General features: G+C 44.0%; 1 pseudogene; it reads left to right on the top strand.

Annotated features, from left to right (window-relative positions):
* Window positions 1-7,184: 7,184 nt before the first annotated feature.
* Window positions 7,185-16,616, top strand: LOC136534727 (putative disease resistance RPP13-like protein 3; annotated as a pseudogene).
* The last annotated feature ends 219 nt before the right edge of the window (window positions 16,617-16,835 follow it).

The raw sequence follows: 16,835 nt of genomic DNA, 5'->3' as shown, positions 1-16,835 counted from the left end.
TCTCTCGCGCACAACTATTATTGAATAGACTTTGCCATAATTTATTAACGATCGTACATTATTGGTCGCACAGGGTTTGGAAAGAGTTTATTCGGCAACATCGCAAGGATTGCAAGGCACCACTTAATGTAGTTGAAATACCAGTAAGTTGTACTATATACACTTCCCCACGTGTTTAATTACTATATCGTACTTCAATTTACGTGTGAGATGATGAGAATAATCTTCTTCTCGTACAGTGGTGTTTACGGTAGGAACCAGGTAATAACTTGTGTGGATACTACGTTTGTGAATTTATCACTGCGCACATAAGAAGAACTCCTGAAGATGTCCTCAGAGTACGTATATATCAATTTTTATTTATTTTTAAATGAATATATATACATATATGTGTATTAATACTTTTCCTTTTATTTCAAATGCAAGACTGAATGGTTGAAACGAAGGGTCATGCAAAAAGACCATCTGAAAGCAGTTCAAGAGTCAATAGCAGGATATCTTCTAGAAAAAGTGCTAAATCCCAACGGCGAGTTCTACTTTGATCTTAAGGAATAAATGATGTAAATTAAATGTTTATTGATATCGTTATTTTCGAGAACAAGATTATGAAAGTGTTGTATATATACATATATATATATATCTATAATATATATAGTTTCATACTTTATTCGAATATAATAATGCTCAAGATGAGAATTAGATGTAATTATATGCATGCGTGTATTTATATTAGCAACGTAGAATACGTACATAAAAACATATTATATATTAAACAAATACGTGTAACTGAACTGAAAACAAATTAAACAAAAAAAAAGAAAAAGAAAAGGAACCTTTAGTCCCGGTTAGGGTTACCAACCGGGACTAAAGGGTGAACCATTAGTCCCGGTTGGTAACCCCAACCGGGACTAAAGGGTGCGCCAGGTTCGCTCGGCTGGAGGGCCTTTAGTCCCGGTTGGTGTTACCAACCGGGACTAAAGGTCCCTCTTTAATCCCGGCTCGATGACCCGGGACTGAAGGTTCCACCTTTAGTCCCGGGATCGTTGTCCCGGCGCGGTAACCGGGACTAAAGGCTGTTACCGCCCGGGACAACAGGTCCATTCTGTAGTAGTGCGAGTGCTTTCTCTCTGGCACTCGGCAAATAGCCTCTTTGTCGAGTGCCCGATAAAAAGCACTCGGCAAAGTCTGGGACACTCGACAAAGAAGCCGTCTCCGGCAGTGAATATAACATGTAGGTCGTCGAGTTGCTTGTCCTGCTAACAGTCCCAACTTAATACCAACAGGTAAAAGTGCTTGTTGTAAATACTAGTATTTTATATATTGATTAAACAATACTCGCAGTTTAAAATCTTTCTTTTTCTTAAAAAAAGTACTCGGAGTTTACTTGCCTTGTATACTGTTGTAAATGTCCCACTACCAAGCCTTTGTTTCTCGGAGAAATCATTTGTAACTTTTCTCAAAAATTGCAGTGGCATGACTTGGTGCCAATCGAGAACCATGTAATAAACCACTGAAGGAGCGTATCTGCAAAGCAATCAGCACTTATCAGGCCATGCATATGCATGAATGCAAAAGAAAAGAAACACTAGTAGCAAGCAGAGTAGCAGTCAGTACCTGCTTATCGTCTATACACCGACCAACTCTTTTAAGAATATAAGCTTGGGACGGTTGGGATGGCTTTGGACTGCGTGTCTCAGTGCTGCCTCCACTTCCTCTATCTTTGCTTCCCAACAGTTGATTTCAACATGAGCTTTCTCAAGCAAATGGAGGTAACTCAATTTATGGAAGTCAAAGTTGGCATCATACTTGAGAGCCCGCACAACAACTTCGAGCTCAACAGATTTAGGGCTTGTTTGGCACGGCTCCTCCCGAGGGGCTCCTCCGGAGGAGCTGGAGCCGTTTTGGAGGAGCCACAAATTGTGGCTCCTCCAAAATGGCTCCGGCTCCTCTGTTTTTTACTGAAAAATGGCTCCTCCAAAAAAACGTTTGGCAGGGCTCCTCTGGAGGAGCCGGAGCCAGAGCCGGAGAGGAGCCCTGCCAAACAAGCCCTTAAGCCGCGGCATAGCACCCGGTTGAGACATCAGCCAGGCATTCATTTTCATGTGGCGCAGTTTGGGGAATGCACCAGGAGCAATGGCATGATGCCAGCAGAACACCCAACCGAGGGACTCTCGTCCTAAAACCACTAGCGGCATAGAGTAAATATTTTGGGCCAAGCCCATATGACGAAGATCTAATACTTCGATTTTCTGCAGTTTGCTTAGAGACTGCACTAAGGCTTCCTTCCACGTTCCACTCGAAATGTGCTGTGTGTGAATACGGAGCACCCTTAGCTCTGTCAGCTTGCTCAGCTCTTTACCAAAGCCTTCGAGAGCCCCACACCCACCTGCCACTGCCTCCAGACGCAGCTCTTCCAACGATGTTAGGCTTCCCATCCCTTTTGGCAATTCTAGTCTTGTTGATGAGGAAACACATCGCAAGCACTTGAGTTGTCTTAGCTGAGTAACATCATGCGGCAATGCCCCTATGTAGGTATCTGTCAAGTCTAGTGTCTGTAAGCATATCTTCAATCTTCAGATCCCGACTATCCGTTCCACCAAGCCCAAGGTATCTCAGATGAAGTAACCCCGTGATAAGATTCTTCAGGCCATCACAACAGTCGTCTGCAGTTAACTTGCAACCTTGTATGGAAAGGACACGTAAAACCCGACAATGTGCGAGTAGAAATATCGTATTGTTAAGGGAAAATTAGTTCGGTGGCACCGAAAGAAACACCGCATCCGTAAAATACCATTGAAAGACGTAGGTCACGTAAAATACCATTGGAAGGCGTCGTGAAATCCTCCTCCAAACGCCTGAAATAAAAAGACGCTGTATCCTGCTCCTTCCTGGTTCGATATGTGGAGCGCCAGCACCTGCTCCTACACCTCGCTGCCGGCGGCGGACGCTAGGCGGAATTACAAAGTCATCGCCGGGTCGATCGCGTGAGGTGGCCGCGAGGAGCACGGCAAGCGGCTTGTCCCGTAGGTCGGCGGCCTCGCTCGAAGAGGCTCGCACGGCCGGTGGCGTCAGCCTGAGCCTCTCGGCGAGGCAAGGTGCGTGCAGGGAGGTAGCCTCGCTGCCGGCGGCGGAGGCCAAGCGGAAGTCGTCGCCACTTGTTGGGGGCGCGCGAGGTGGCCACGAGTAGCGTGGCAAGCGTGCTCCGTCTCGTGTTCGAGCCTTCGAGGCGGACCGCGCTGTAGCGTCGGCCTTGGGCTCGGGGTGCACGCAGTGATGCAGGGAGGTAGCTTCGCTGCCAACGGTGGCGGTGCGGGCCATGAGGCAGCGTGCTCGTGCAAGTGCAGCTAGTGTATGGCCACGGCGACAGCAGCCCATGGCCAACGCACATCGAAGTTCGTCCATGGCCGCGGCGACAGCAGCCCACAGGCACCCCCAAGCGCCACCGCCTCACCCCCAAGCGCCACCGTCTTAGAGCATCGCGCCGTCAATTCCCTCTTTGAGCTTCGCGGTCGCCACTCGCCACTTGCAGCAAGATTCGGGACCTTGACGACGAGTGCCGCTCGTGGCAAGAATGGGAGGGATTTTGTCTAACAGAGCTCGGTGTGGGCCGAACAACGGAGCCACTGAGGACAGATGAGCACTCACGGTGTTATCTCCAAATGCGACGGAATGCTAGATCCGGATAACGGGATATTCTTTCAGTGCTATTTTATGTAACGGACATCTTTCGATGGTATTTTACGGAAGTGGTGCTCCTTCGGTGTTACAGAGCCAATTTTTCCTTCTTTTTTTCCTGATCATATTACCAAAAAAAAAATCTAAATATGAAGTATTCAATCTTTTTCAGGGCACCCCTAGGGATCTCAAAAAAAGACATCATAAACATCGGTAGACTAGATAAAATAGAATTTATCAGGACTAAACAACCCCCAACTGACAACAACTTACCCTTCCAGCTGCTTAATTTTTTTCTCGATTCTATCTTCTATCACTTTTCGGTCTTTATTCGATAGTCTTCTAACATGCATTTGGATACCAAAGTACTTAAAGGGGAGTTGTCCTAGTTTGCAACTAAAGAGTTGCGAGTATTGTTCCTCACACTCTCTAGCCTGCCCAAAACAGAAGATGTCACTTTTGTGATAGTTAATTTTTAGACCAGACTTTTGTTTAAAGACACAAAGTAACAATTTCATATTCTTTGCTAAGTCGATGTCGTGATCTAAAAAATAACTGTATCATCAGCATACTGCAAGATTGACAGTCCATCACCTAATAAGACCCTCATGTTTGGCTCTATTTAAAATAATTGCCAACATGTCTGCCACTATGTTAAATAGGATTGGAGATAAAGGGTCTCCTTGCCTGAGACCTTTCTTGGTCCGGAAGTAAGGTCCCTGGTGATCATTTATTTTAATTCCTACATTTCCTCCTTGAACCACCATCTTAATCCATTCACATCAAGTCGGATGAAAACCTTTTAGTCTATGGGCCTGTTGCAAAAAGTTTCAATTTACTTCGTCATAGACCTTCTCAAAATCGATCTTAAATATCACTCCATCTTTTTTCCGAGTGTGGAGTTCGTGTAGTGTCTCATGGAGAATTTTGACGTGAATTTTCCTCGCATCTTTACTTTTTGGCAAACGGATTATAGTCCCGAAGTTGAGGCTATGGAGAGGTAACAATCCATAGTGGAATTCCCTAAAGAGTGCCAACAAGTCATCTTTTACTAGAATCATGCTCGTGTGTTGCACGGGACTAAAAATTACCATGATAGTTTAAATTTATCTCTATGTTACAATATTACAAAAAAAATACTTTGAGCGAGATATTGACAACATTACATTTGTAGCTAGATCTGTCCTTGTATGATTCATGTTCAATTAGAACGTAATTCAAGTTTTGACGTGATAATGTACAATCAATACAATCTAGTTCATAGTGTAACAGTTCCCAAAAAATAAGTTCATAGTGTAACAACTTTGTTCAACAAAACTATCTAAAGTGAACTTCAGGAAATTATTTTCTACCTAGGACTACGGGATCCTAAGGTGAACTTTTAGTCTGACATACTATTTGTCTGTGATAAGGAAAATACAATCTGCTATGGACATACAAAATTCAGAAGGAAAATACTTGTCCCGATTATCATACTTAAGCCATTTTTTTTATTTTTCAGGAAGTTGATCTATTTTGTTACGTAAGGAGCTTATCCTTTTTTTAATTTTATTTTCTTTTCCATAAATTATATTGCATATATATAATTGTTTAATTTGAAAATCGCGTTAGCCATGGATGCACGTTTAATGACGCTGGCCTGCCATGCACAATGATACTCCTTCCGTTTGTTTTTCTAAACCAGACAGGCGGTGAGGAGTCCTCTATCCTATGCGTTGGGTAATTAAAAGTAAAATTCTGGTTTGAGTAATAAAGAAAGTCCTGGCTGGACGCGAGGCGCGAGGGAAGTTGGTGCGTGGTGCGTGGTGCGCGCGGATCGCACGGTGGCCGGGTAGTGTACGTGTTTGGTATAGTTTTTTTAGTCTTTACGATCAGACAGTATATGTTTTTGGTATCACCAGGTAGATAATTACTTTATAGGTTTTTTAGGTGCAGAGATTATTGTCTAGAAGACCTAATAAAACTTAGAAGGGAAACCATGTGGACCAGACGCGGTGTTATGTTTTATTTGAAATAAAGCCTCCCTAACTTCTTCTTTTGAAAACTGTGCAACTAACTGCTCATTTTCCTCGTTAGATACTTGGGGTATGTCATCTCGGTATGATTCAGCCATCATCACCGGAGGCTAGAAGTTGGGCCAAACAAGTTCTTATAATATTTTGTGATATATCTTTTCAGCTCTTCCTCTTCCTGATCTAACTGGAAAATTCGTGTTTTCCTGTGCCTGCCATTAGCTACCAAGTGAAAATATTTCGTATTAGCATCCCCTTCTAATAGGTTCTTTACTTTAGCTCGCTGGTACCATTTATTTCCTCTTCCCTTAAAAGGGTTGTGAGTCTGTCATTCATTACATGCATGTTTTAAATCTAATTCACTCTGATTTAAAGGGATTGATTCTGCCTTTTTATCCAAGTTATCCAATTGAGACAGTAGTTCTTTTTTTTTCTTTTTTATATGCCCCGCTTACATTTTTTGCCCACCCCCCGAAGGAATTGCCTTAGGCGTGTAATTTTGGCCTGCCATCTTTCCATTGGGGTAGAGCCTATTTGCACCTCTTGCCAAACTTCCTTAACCATGTCGAAAAAACCCTCATGTAGTAGCCACCCTAGTTCGAACTTGAACATAGGAGTACTTGTACTTCTCGAGGAGTCTCCTGTATTCAGGAATAGGGGTGTATGGTCGGAAATCTCCCTAGAAAGAGCGTGCACTATCGTATGCGGAAACTTTAATTCCCACTCAGTGCATGATAAGACCCTATCAAGTTTCTCAAAGGTTGGAATCTCCAGGTTATTGTATTTATCTATTTTCACATGTTTTGCATATCCCGGTCCTATTTATTACCTAGGTTTTTCTGAACCCAATACCGTTTCTACCAAAAAGAATTATAGAAACGGAAACCGGAGAGGTGTTTTCCCGGGTGTTTCCTTCCATTTCAGCCCTAGTTAGTTAAGGTATATAAGATAGAGAAGACCTCAATTGAGCTTGTCACATGCTTAGCCACTAGTAGAGAGCCTGTAGGGACCTCAATTGGTCTCTCAGTAGTTCTTTGTCACGTAAAGCACGATATTTACTCTTTGCTAGTTTGCTTATAAACCTACTGCAGCCATCCACCACTGTGCAACTTACGCGATGAGATTTACCTCTTTTGGGAACAACCCGATCAAGAATTGTACAGTTCAGTTCGGTGTGTATGGCGCTACCGGGCTATGCATCCGATCAGGTATTAACAGGGTGCACCGGAAGATTCTCTATTTTGTGATTTGAGTATTCTAGCAGTACGTACTGTGTGACCACATTTTTGCACTAAGTACATCGAGACAGAACACAAAAGTGATTTCGAACAAAAGAAAAAGTAGACGTGACAGTGAGCATCTTGCTAGCTTTTCCACTCTTCCCGGTCTTCCACTTGCTCCAGTCCTGACGCACCAAATCTTCCTCCGATCCGATCCTCACAAATAAATCTAAAGAGTGTATGCCCTCCATGTCTCTCTGTCTCTGAACTTGTGAAAGCAGCCTCCTCTCGGCTCCCTCCGATCCCCAGCAGGTCAGTGTCAGTGCTAATTAATTATTCTCGCTCGCTCGCTAGTTACATTTCCTTTATTTTCCCCAACCAAATTGCTAGCTTAGCTGCTCATAAAGACATACGTACATTTGATTCCAAGGGAGGGATCAGTTCGATCGCCTCATCAGCATCGCTGGTATCTGCTGGATCTAGGACTGCCTACTACTGCGCCATGTATGATCCAGGTGAGAGAGCTTAGTCTTTGAGCAGTAATTAAGACAGTGTGTATTTTTGCCCAGACCTTGTCTTAATTAAACGAATGAAATTTTTTTCCCACCGCAAGCAAATGGCTGGATCACCTCTCAGCTAGCGAGCAACACGAGCTGCCGATCAGCCATGGATCTCATGACAGGGGCCATTGGGCTGCTCCACAAGCTTGGCGAGTTCCTCAAGCAGGAGCACAATCTGCAGACAAGCATGAAGGAAGACATAGAGCCTCTTGAGACACAGCTCAGGAGAATAATGCATGACACTGCCCTATCCGAATCCGAGATGATGCCACGGGTGCAGCAGCAGCAGCAGTATGGTAAGCATCGTGCCTACGACCAGCTGAGAGAGCTGTCATATGACATAGAGGATATCGTCGACAACTTACTCTTGTCCATCGATGATGGCTGCTGGGAGCCTATGGCCAACCAAGACAGCAGCTTCAGGGAGACGTTGGAAGGCATCAAGGCCCAAGTCAAAAATCTGGCTGCCTGGCAAGCTGAATTTGTTGTTAAAACTACTATGACTAGCACTGTTGATGATCCATCTCTTGAGGACGGGTTCATGCAAGCCAGACAGCTTGTTGGCATCCACAAGTTAAAAGCTGAGCTCATATCCAGGATGCTGTCTTCATCTTGTCAGCGATTGAAGATATTTTCTATTTGGGGAGCTGGAGGAATGGGCAAGACCACTCTTGCAAAAGCAGTCTATGACGATATTAAAGGGGAGTTCAATTGTTGCGCCTTTGTTTCTGTTGGCCAACAGCCTGACATGAAGAAACCCTTGAGGGACATTCTCATACACCTTGGCAAGAAAAGGTACAGCGATCTTAACACGGCCATGCTGGATCAAGCGCAGCTCATTGACGAACTCCAACATTTCCTTAAGAAAAAGAGGTAGGCATCAACCGCCCGACAGTGATAAAATTGCCTCCAATTTTTCTGACAATTATTGTTCATTCGAAGCATATACATATTATTTTTGTATTTTTAGTACACGTATATAAGTGGACATAGTTAGTAGTAGCCTATGTACTCACAGTTTCAAAATGGAGTTTTGTCATGAGTCAAAGTTTTCTAACGTTCATCAGGTTTATAGAAAAATAACCAAAATTCAATAACAAGATCAAATCCTTTTGGTTAAATACACCATGTGTTAGAGTGTGTGGACGGTTACATCCAGACCAAAACAGATTTACTAGCTGAAGAACGCAGAAACATAAACACCCATAGACAAAATACGCAAGCAAGAATAACACCAAGGCACGATGTTTTTTTGACGAGGTTCGACGAAGTCCCTATATTCTTGTGGCATCACTACAGGCGCTCTTTCCCATAAAGCAGTAGCTGCACCGGCATCTGGGTGCTCCCGCGGCCTTATCGCCATCCAAACTAGCCACCAAGTCGTTTCATGGTTACAACCGAGCTAGGTTGCCTCATATTTATGGCTCCCTGTCTATAGGATACAGAGTCCTGCTCCAACTCTATGCTAGCCCTTAAGGCGAGTCTCAGTGGGTGTATCATCTCACTATTTCCAAGACTCTCATGTGTTGGAAACTGTGCAAAAGAGTTTCGTTGCCATGGGACTTATTTCATCCAATGAAACTTTTATCTTGTCTCTCTTCATCAATACTATGTCATATCAACTTATTTAATGCTCATGAAACTCTCATGAAATGCCCGTTGAGATTGGCCTAATACAATACAATTCGACGTAACCGAACTATAAACATATATATTCGATACTATATTATACCATAGAATATGTATTGATGGATCATTTATTTGGCATTATAGATGGTGGGCCGTGACGCAGCCCAACGACCGCTCATCCACTCGCCCTCGCCCCCAACTGTTATAAAAAAATAAAAAACCTTCTTATACCTTCTGCTCCCTCCTCTCAACCACAGCGCCTTCCGGCTGCCACTCTGGTCCTGTTCGGCTGGAGGAATTCCGGATGAAATTGGATGAAAAACACTGTTCCGGATGAAATGTTGTGAGAGAAAAACACTGTTCTGGATGAAAAAAGAAGCTGAATAAGCCGGTTTTAAGGGCAGGCGAACGGGGCCTTTGTCTGTCCTGTCCCGAACTCGGATGCCACTCTGCCTCGCTACTGCTTCGCTTCTCACCTCTCATGTCGCACGTGCTGGTGCTGGTGGTGCTCGCTCCGCCCGTCGCGCGCGCTGCCCGTCCAGCCGAGCCAAGACCAGTGCTGGTGGTGATGGTGGCGGCGGTGCGCGCGTGCCGTTGGTGCTGGTGCGCCCGCTTGGCCGAGGCAAGCCCGGTGCTGGTGGCGGTGGTGCTCGTGCGCCGCCGCTCGCTGCCGGCTCCGACCTTGGCAGTTGGAATCAACCGGCCGCAGCCTTTCCCTCCCTTATGTTGCATATGTATGTTTCATTTGTTTCAGATGTATGTTGCAATTATTTCATTTTGATGTTGAAAAAGTAGATCGGGAGGATGTTGCACATGTTGCATATGTTGTAAGTGTTTCAGATGCATATTGCAAGCAATCGTTTATTCAAAAATATTTTATCTGTTCCAGACGTATATGTTGCAATCGTTTTTGATCTTGATGTTGCATATGTTTCGCACATATATTGCAACAGTATATTCCAAAATGTTTTAAGTGTTTCAGTCTTATGTTGCAGCAAGTGGTTTCATGTTGCAAGTGTTATATTTTGGATGTTTCATGTGTTCCACACACATGTTGCAAGTGCACGTTCCAAGTGTTTCATATGTTTTTAGACGTATGTTGCATTCAAATGTTTTTCATGTTGCAAGTGTTTTATGTTATTTGGCCGGGGGCGAGCCGAGGGGGGGGGGGGGGGTGCAGGAGGACGATGCGCGTGGCATGCCGGGGGGGCTGCTGACGGGGGCGCTGGGGGTGGGCGGACGGTTGCTTCGCTCCGGGGCGCGCCGGGTCCCGGCTCTCGAGTGCCACCCGTGCGGAGAGAGAGAGAGGAGCAGGTCTGGGGAATGACCGGCGGGCGTAGATACGGGGGCGGAGTGCGCGCGTGGGGCGGGGTGACAGCGGACGAGGGTGGGACGATGGCAGACTGGGGCGGGCTGCGTGGGCATCCGGACACACGCATCCGTCCGGATGTTTGGGCGCTAGCCACGCCCCAAATCATTGCTAAAGTTTGCCTCGATAAGTTGTACAAACTGACCCTTGATCGGTGCAACTTGTAGAAAAAAAGAAAGTTATATTACTATTATTATCAGGTGCGCACTTAACTGTTACTAATTATGTTCTCATATAGATGTTTGTTGTGTTGTTTTTTACCATTGGCAACACTGGCAGAGGATACTGGAGCCGAAGTTGGGCACTTAGCCCCCTTCCTCCAGATGCTGATCACTACAAGTCTTCATCTATGCTTGCATTGTTGGTCCCATGCCTTGATGTAAATTGCTAGATTTGTAGCTTAACTGACCCCCCCCCCCCCTTGGCACTATGCTCCGCCACTAACTAGTTGTATCACTTTAAATAAATTAGATGGGTAAAACACGACACAAGGGTTTATATATATTGGTTCGATGAGCTGCCACGAGATGACGAGAGAGCCGCGACAGGCTATCGGCGAGGGCCCCTGTGCAAAGACGAGAGCCACGGTGGACTACCGATGATGATTGCCACGGAAAGACAAGAATCACGGCGCATTGCGCTGATGAATGTCTTTGAGGGACAATGAGAGCCATGGTAGGCTACGGATGAGGGCCGTCACAGGGTGATGAAGGCTGCGGCGGGCTACCGATGAGGGGCACCGCGGGATGACAAGTCGATGACGTAGTTTTAGCTGCTAAAGGTGGTGCTGTTGTCCGAACTGAGATCGCCGGTGTCATTGATGAAGAAATCCCCATCTAGTCTATATGATCTATGCGTGATGATCCCCTACTTGGCGCACCAATTGATGTAGGATTTTCTGTCTGACTAGTAATTTGTGTATCACAACTGTAGATTTAATCGGATACCACATGGGACACCGATTTATACTGGTTCAGGTACGGGGTAACCTACATCCAGTGTAGATGATGATCTTTATTGGTTGTGCATAGTGCACTTGAGGTCGGTTGCGAATAGGGGACCACAACAATGTGTCTATGGGTGGAGCTATATGGAGGATGAGCTTATTATATTCAGGATCTAAGTTGGTATGCCGATTATGGGCTCCCTATTGCTTCTTATATAGTCCGAGTGTAGGGTTATAGATTGAGTCCTGATCAGTTTACAATAGGTTTCCTAATTTGTTACATGAAAGTCTAGTCAGATAGAGTTGGATTCTAAACATATCTTGTTGTGCCTTGTCTACTAAGTAGATGAGCTATCCCATCTGGTTTGGGCCTCTCGTGTAGGCCGCTCAGTGCACCTCATCCCATTTGGGAGTTTATCTTAAGACGAGGGTACCCATTACCAATATACCAACACCTGTTGGACTGGATCACCGACCACCGCACTTGGGCAACCGGTTATGGCCTCTGTGAGGGTATACTTGGCCATGTATTTGTCAGTAGCCTCCCGAGCTTCCGTGTGATTCGGAAAATTGGAGAGGTTCAACCTCAATCTTCTTGTGTTCTTCTGATCCCTGGGTGCACGACACCTGTAGTACAATTGCCGTCCATAGTCCAGAAAGCCAAAAAAAAATCCAGACACTCCAGAATCCAGACAAACACCTAAAACTGTCTTTCTGCAGCCAGTAAGCGTGTGTAGTGATGTGGAGAAATTTTTTTTGTGTGTTTTGGCTATCATGCTTATTTTTTTGTTTTTCTATATAGATGCCTAGTTAGTTGTACTAATTCATGGCTCTTGCTTTTTTTTAATGTGAATAGGTTCTTAATTGTCATTGATGATATAAGGGACATACCATCATGGGAAGTAATTAAATGTGTTTTGGTGGACAATGGTTGTGGAAGTAGAATAATCATAACTTCTCGTGCACTTGGCGCCACAGAATTGGGTGGTGAAGATCTCAAGGTAATGCCACTTTCTATTGATGACTCCAAGGAACTATTCTATGCCACATTATGTGGTCGTAAAGGCACAATCAATTTTGATCCACTGGAGGAGCAGACCACTGAATATATTGTGCAGAAATGTGGTTGTGTACCATTAGCCATAATTATGATAGCTAGTTTGTTGGCTGGTAAACCACAAGAGGAATGGACTGAGGTTTACAGCTCTATTGGATTTTGTCAGGAAGGTAACATAGGTGCCGATGAGAACAACACAAGAAAGATAATCCAGTTTAGTTACTATGACCTGCCAAGCCATCTGAAGACCTGCCTATTGTATTTGAGCATATTTCCTGATGGGCATGTGATTGAGAAAGACATGCTGGTGTGGAGATGGGTAGCTGAAGGCTTTGTGAATGACGACCAAGAACATGGTGAATCGGTATTTAAGATCGGAGAGAGGTACTTGTATGAGCTTGTTAGTAGAAGCATGATCGTCCTGGCAGTAGAAAATGAGGACACCAACAACATATGTGCCTGCGATGTTGAAGGCATGGTGCTGGACTGGATTCGTACTGTGGCAAGAGAAGAAAAATTTGCCACTGTACTATCAGGGAATCATGATGAACATCAAAGTAATAATGCTCGTATAATGGCCATCCAAAATAGAGCCCTTGACAAATACCCTGATCTGCTGATTAGAATGTGGAAACCAAAAGTGAGGTCATTTAATGGCATTGGGTGCCACATTAACAGTAGCATATCACTACTCGCACACTGTCAGGTTTTACGTGTCCTTTCCTTACAAGGCTGTAAGTTAACTGCAGACGACTGTTGTGATGGCCTGAAGAATCTTATCGCGGGGTTACTTCACTTGAGATACCTTGGGCTTGGTGGAACGGATATTCGGGATCTGGAGATTATTGAAATTGGCCGTTTGAGATGCTTACAGACACTAGACTTGGTAGATACCTACGTAGGGGCATTGCCGCATGGTGTTACTCAGCTAAGACAACTCAAGTGCTTGCGATGTGTTTCCTCATCAACAAGACTAGAATTGCCAAAAGGGATGGGAAACCTAACATCGTTGGAAGAGCTGCGTTTGGAGAGAGTGAGAGGTGAGGAGGATCTCGAAGCCTTGGTAAAGAGCTGAGCAAGCTGACAGAGCTAAGGGTGCAACATGGAACGAAGGCTTTGTGCAGTCTCTAAGCAAACTGCAGAAAATCGAAGCCGTAGAGCTTCGTCATATGGGCTCGCCCGAAAATCTAATAGTTTTAGAACGACTACTGGTCTGCAATCAGGTGCGCTACTGGCAGCACCATGCCATTGCTCCTGGTGCATTCCCCAAATTGCGCTACTTGAAAATGGATACCTGGCCGATTCTACAACCGGGCGCTATGCCGCGGCTTAAATCTGTTGAGCTCCACGTCCATGTGCGGGTTCTCAGATTTGAAAACTTTGACTTCCACGACTTCTATAGATTGAGGTACCTCTATTTGCTTGAGAAAGTTCATGTTAGAGTACACTGTCTGGGAGCCAAGATAGAGGAAGCAGAGGAGGCAGAGGCAGCTCTGAGGCATGCAGTCCAAAGCCATCCCAACCGTCCTAGGCTTATTCTTGACAGAGTTGGTCAGTGTGTAGATGATAAGCAGGTACTTCTAGTCAGCTTGCTTGCTACTAGTGTTTCTTTTCTTTTCTATCTACCCTTGTCATTCATACCCATATATGCATGGCCTGCAGATACGCTCCCTCCGTGGCTTAAGCGGTTCTCAATTGGCACGAGTCATGCCACTGGAATTACTGAGAGAAATTACAAATGATTTCTCCGAGAAACAAAGACTTGGTAGTGGGACATTTGGAACAGTATACAAGGCAAGTAAACAACAAGTATTGTTTATAATCAATATAAAACATACTACTTTCCCTTCGTTTTAAATTGTAAATCATTCTGGCTTTTATAGATACATAGTTTTTATCTAGATATAATATGTATCTATGTACATAGCAAAAGCCATGTACCTAGCTAGAAACGACTTACAATTTACGATGGAAGGAGCTGAGTAGTATTTATAACAAACACTTTTAGATGTTGGGATCCAATTGGGAGACTGATAGCAGGACAACGCACAAATTATATATTGAAAATATGTAGTTGCATTTTCTATAAATTCTACTCTCTCCATTCCAAATTATAAGTCGCTTTGACTTTTTTGGTACATCGATTTTGCTATGTGAGTAGCTAGCACGTGCCGGGCAGGTCCAATCTGTCCCATGCATTACTTATCCACCATCAATTCATAAGGGACCATTAACTTCACTAGTGATTTCCTAGATTATTCTTCATTATACTAATATGCTACATGCAGGTCATCTGTCTCTACATAAAGATACCAGAGTATATCAATAAAGCACAAGCAAAAGAAAATTACAGGGATATGCATGACAGTATATTATTAATAAAGGGCACGATAGCTATATTAATAATAATATGTTTGGAGTGAGGAAACTTGATGCAATAATAAACTTCTATTTTGCTAATTCAATAATGCCATCAATGTCAAATGTTGGGATGTTGATTAGGGTGTCCTAGATGGCAAAGAGGTTGCCGTGAAATTGCTTCATTCAATGGCACAAAAACTCGACTATGAAGAGGAATTCATGAAGGAGTTCGAGAACCTTAGGAGACTCAACCATCCTAATATTGTACAACTACTTGGCTACTGCTATGAAATAAAGCGTGTATGCGTAGAGTATGGAGGAAGGTCTGTTCTTGCTGATAAAATCTATAGAGCTCTCTGCTTTGACTATATGCACAATGGAAGTCTACAACGACACCTTGACGGTAAGATGATGGTCCTATATCTGATATATTGGCAAGGCTGCTTATCATTAAATCTTTTCCATCTCCCTTCTGTTTGCTTCTATAGATGAAGTCAACAGATTGGACTGGCCAACATGCTACAAAATTATTAAGGGCACTTGCGAGGGTCTGAAATACCTTCATGAGGGACTGGAAAGTCCTATGTACCATTTAGATCTAAAGCCTGGCAATATATTACTCGACATGGATATGGCCCCAAAACTTGCAGATTTTGGTTTATCGAAGCTTGTCTACGATGACCAGACTCAAGCCACGTTACGCCCTTTAGGAACAAAGTAACTTAATGCATCTCTGAACTCAATTTTCAGAATCAACTAATTGTGGGTTTTAACACTATTACATCTACAATTTATGATGTCATGCAGTGGATACTGCCCTCCGGAATTCATTGAGCAAAATTATGCTTCCAACAAGTTTGACATATTCAGCTTGGGTGTTGTAATGATAAAGATAATCGCTGGTTCTGAAGGCTACCGCAAGACAGCTGAAATGTCTTCTCAAGAATTTATTGATCATGTAAGTTAAGTCCCTGATATCAAGATCCCTGAACATGTGTGCGTGCGTGCGCATGTGCACACACACAAACTTTGATTAATATTTTTTTTATGTGTAACACATTTGATACCAAATGGTGGCACACTTTCTTTGTGGTTCGTTCTCTTATAGGTACAAGAAAATTGGAGAAAAAGAGTACATGAAGCACCGGGATGTACATCACTAAAATATGAATGCTATCAAGTAAAGAGATGCGTTGAAATAGCGTTAGATTGTGTCCATACTGACCGAAAGCAAAGGCCTAACATTGGCGATATCATAAGTTGGTTGAACGTAATAGAAAGAGAATTGGGGAATTCAAATAATGAAGTTGAGTGTAAACCTTTGCCCTTGTTGTTTCGGCTGGCAGACGGTCTGGCCCTATGGCACGGAGAGTCTGGCAATGCCACCTCATCAAGTTAGCGTGGGCCAATCAACCCAATCGGACACGTGTCTGGTGCGGATTGTTGCCAAGTGGGTGTGGAAGGTCTTATAGTGCAAAGTTGTCGACTACATGGGCCTGAGTCTGGTGTGGACTCTCTCACTATCTCTCCAAGCAAGAACACCAAGAACTCAAGGAGAACGGAAAGGCGAAAGGAAAAGGAGGAGACCACGAGGCCACCCCAAGCTACAGCACCACCTCGAGCTCATCATCCATTGTATGGAGGACCAAGGAGTGCTCCCTCCTTGACATTGGTGGTGAGGAGGAAATAAATTATAACATTTGTTACTTGGGAAACTTTTTTGTACCACACCTGGACCAATGTTCTCTTGAACCTAGAACAATTTCCAATAAGCATTGCCATGATCAATAAAAAGGAAATGTTCTGCCTCCGTGACAAGTATGGTCTCATGCCAAATGATACCAAATATGCTCAAGTGGGGGCCTTATTTTAAATCTTTTACTTTAACAAACACAATGGTGCAATTGATTTTTTTTAACGAACGTGCCAGTCATGCACGTGTTTCATTGAGAGGAAAAGAGGTTAAAGCTTTTAAGCTACATGGATGACTGGCAACACGTCTCCAA

This window comes from Miscanthus floridulus, unplaced genomic scaffold (assembly GCF_019320115.1).
Source record: "Miscanthus floridulus cultivar M001 unplaced genomic scaffold, ASM1932011v1 os_2219_2, whole genome shotgun sequence".
Classification (NCBI taxonomy): Eukaryota; Viridiplantae; Streptophyta; class Magnoliopsida; order Poales; family Poaceae; genus Miscanthus; species Miscanthus floridulus.
Note: the sequence above shows the minus strand (reverse complement) of the source record. Positions and strands in the feature narration are given on the sequence as shown.